Source organism: Sciurus carolinensis, chromosome 16 (genome assembly GCF_902686445.1).
Source record: "Sciurus carolinensis chromosome 16, mSciCar1.2, whole genome shotgun sequence".
Classification (NCBI taxonomy): domain Eukaryota; kingdom Metazoa; phylum Chordata; class Mammalia; order Rodentia; family Sciuridae; genus Sciurus; species Sciurus carolinensis.
In genome coordinates this window covers 43,924-47,887 of record NC_062228.1, presented here as the reverse complement: position 1 = coordinate 47,887, position 3,964 = coordinate 43,924, and the positions used below count along the sequence as shown (strand labels likewise).

Here is a 3,964-nt window from a genome sequence, read left to right as displayed (position 1 = left end):
CTGAAATTATTATAATAGTAATAGTAATAGTAATAAAATATGTATACTATGGCATCTTAAACAGTAAGAGATGCCCTGTGGCATTTAATATTAATACTATATATATAATGTGGACTTGAAAACTGAAAAAATAGCTGCCTTGTGACCTTTTAATACTACATAATATCCAGACAGTAGCATCTAAAACTGATAAAATAGCTACCCTGTGACCTTTATAACTAATATAATATCCATAATGTGACCTCTCAAACTAATATAATAACTTCCCTGTGGCATTATGTCCAAAATGTGACCTCTAAAACTAATATTATAGTTCTTCTGTGGTCTCACTAGTAATAACAATTAAAACTGTGGCCCCCTAAGCATGAAATAGTAGCTGCCCTGTGGTCTTTAAATACTATATAATATTCATAGTATATCCATACTATATAGTATTCATACTATAGCAATTAAAGTTAATATAATAGCTTGCCCTTGACCTTAACTATTAATATGATAGCCATACTGTTACATATAAAATATCTGCCTGTGGCTGTTAGTACTAATATAATATCCATAGCATAATATCAAATACTAATATAATATCTTCTCTCTTCCCTCAGTACTATTCAATATCCATAGTATAGCACCTAAAAGTAGTATACTAACTGCCCTGTGACCTTTGATATTCATGTAATATCCATAATGTAGTATCTAAAAATAATATAATTGCTCCCTTGTGACCATCGATACTTACATGATGTACATACTATAGCATCTACAATGAATAAAATAGCAGTCCACTGGACTTTAATACTAATGTAATACTCTGTCATCTTAAATAATATAATAACTGTATTGTCATCTTTACTACTGATATAATATTCATGGTATAACCTATGAAACTAATACTTTAGCTGCCCTGTGAACTTTATTATTAATAAACTATCCATACTGTAGCACCTAAGTAAGATATAAGAACTAACCTGTGGTTGTTAATATTGATGTAATATCCACACAATAGCATGTAAAACTAATGTAATGACTGTCCTGTGTTTTTTTTTTTTTTTTTTTTTTGCGGTGCTGGGGATCGAACCCAGGGCCTTGTGCTTACAAGGCAAGCACTCTACCAACTGAGCTATCACCCCAGCCCTGTCCTGTGGTTTTAATATTATTAAGACATTCATAGTATACCATGTAAAATTAATATACTAGCTTTCCTTTGGCCTTTAATGTTAATATAATATACATGATATAGCATCCCACACTGATATAGTAGCTACCCTGCAGCCTTTCACACTAAAGTGATTATTCATGTTTCATGCACAGTGTGCTTAAGTATTAATGTCATATCCATACTATAGCATAAGAAAATAATGTAATATATGACTGTGGTTTTTAATACTTGATATCCATAGTAAGCATCTAATACTAATATAACAGCTACCATGTGGACTTTAATAATAATATCACACAAATATCCATACTTTAGCAAGTAAAATTAATAGAATAACATTCTGGTTGTAATACTATTTTGGTATCAATATGTAGCATGAAAATTAATATCATAGCTTCCCTGTGAACTTTAATGTTGATATGATATTCATGTTATAACATCCAAATTAATATAAGAGCAGCCTTGTATGTTTATAAAAAATGATAAACCAATTTAAAAGTCTTGTGGTCTTAGAATTAATGTTATATCCATAGTATAGCATTAAAAACTGATAAATGGGCTTCACTGTGGCCTTACACTGATAGGATATTCACCTGATAGCATGAAAAACTGATTAAGGCTGCCTTATGACCTTCAAAGTGATATTTTATCCATAATATAGCATGAAAACTGATAAAGCAGCTGCCTGATAAAATTTAATTCTGATATGATATCCAAATTAGAAAATCAAAAACTGATAAGGTAGCTGTTTTTTGGCCTTTGTAACTAATATATTGATAATATAGCAGTGAAAATAATATAGTGGTTTCTTGTGGTTTCAAATATTAATAAAATATCCATACCATAACATCTAAAGTTAATGTAATACCTGAATGTTGCCCTTTTTTAAAAAAGTGTTTATTTTTTTAGATGTTGATACACCTTTATTTTATTCATTTATGTATACGTGGTGCTGAGAATCAAACCCAGTGCCTCACACGTTAGGCAAGCGCTCCACCACTGAGCCACAACCCTAGCCTGAATGTTGCCCTTTATACTCATATAATACACATATAGTATCTAAAGTTAACATAATACCTGCCCTTTGGCCCTTAATACTAATATATCCATACTACAGTACTAAAACTAATGTAACAGCTAGGATGTGGCTGTAGTATTAATATGATATTCATACTGTGACCTCTAAATATATTATTATGGCTCTCCTGTGGTCTTTAATATTAATACAATATCCAAACTAGAGAATCTAAACTAATACAATACATGCCCTGTGGCTTTGATATTGATGTAATATTGATACTTTAGCAAGTAAAACTAATTTAATAACTTATTCTGGTTGTAGCAGTACTTTGATATCAATGTGAAGCAAGTGGAATTAATACCATAGCTTCTCTCAGGCCTTTAATGTGAATATAATATCCATGTTATAGCATCCAAATCTAAGAAAAGAGATGTCTTGTAGACATTTGTACTAAAATGATAATCCATTTACAGGACTGTGGTCTTTAGTACTATTGTTATATCCTTAGAATAGCATCAAAAACCAGTAAAACAGCTGTTTTGTGACCTTTCATACTGAGATGTTATCCAAATTATGGCATATAAGAATGATATTATACCTGCCCTATGGACTTCAATACTCATATATGATCCACATTATAGCATTAAAAATGGGAAAGCTTGCTGCCTTGTGACCCTCATACTGATACAGTATCCATATTATAGCTTAAAATACTGATAATGTGACTGCCTTGTGGTCTTTTGTACTGAAAATAAAATCCATGTTACGTACCCGTGGTGTTTAGTTGTTAAAGTCATATTCATAGTACAGCATCACAAAATAACATAATATATAGTGTAGCCTTTAATGCAAATATGTTAACCATGATAGCATTTATTTCTAATATAATCACTCCCTAGAGGCCTTTTGTAATAATACAATATCCACATAGACCTTCAATTCTTATGTAATAAGTGCAAGTGTTTGGTGGTATTAATGCTACTATGACATCTGTATTTGAAAACCAAATTGATATTACAGCTGACTTAAGGCTTTTTTTTTTTTTAACAATTCAAGTTTACTCAGAACTTTTTGTCATCAGTAACTACTTTTAGTATTTTCAAAGTTATAGTCAAGCTCTCCCTTGATGAATTAGGGCCTCAAAATTCCAATTATGTAAATTGTCATGTCTTTTTAGGTTAATAAAAAAATAGCATTTTTCAGTCTATAAAATACAAAGGACACTAAAAATTACACTGTACATGATTGACATCTGAACAAAGAACTGAGGCCCCATGATGGAGGGGACTATTCACCAGTCTTGTCTACATTTGTACTGTGGATGGCGGTATTAGATAATGCTCTATAGATTAATATTTCCAGAAACTGTAATTAAGGCTACTTGTAGGAGTCCTTATGCATACAAATTAGTATGAATTTAGGACAGAGAATCCACTAGTGTTTTCAAATAAGGGTTTTTTTCCAATTGCTGGGTCCTGTTGGAGCTGAGCACAGCTGTGCATGGCAGGGGTCTGGGGAGAAGCTCTTCCCATGTGGAAGTTACACTTTAGTTGACATCAATTTTTGTCAATCATCATTCTTTTGTCAAAGTCCTGCCCATAATCCTCATTCATGAGGTTTCTTTTCTGGAAGACTGGCAAACATCAAGATTCTTTGTCACAAATTTTGACACTTTGGTGTAAACACTGATCATATATATAGAATCATTTTCTCATCTGTGAACTCTGACATTTGTAAGGAATTTATCTCCCAGGCTGGGGTTGTGGCTTAGTGGTGGAGTGCTTACC

General features: G+C 31.9%; 1 non-coding gene across 1 annotated transcript; it reads right to left on the bottom strand.

The window, feature by feature from the left end:
- Nucleotides 1–1,054: 1,054 nt before the first annotated feature.
- Nucleotides 1,055–1,128, bottom strand: Trnat-ugu (transfer RNA threonine (anticodon UGU)). The gene has a single exon. It is a non-coding gene; the product is annotated as a tRNA-Thr (tRNA).
- Between the last annotated feature and the right edge of the window lie 2,836 nt (nucleotides 1,129–3,964).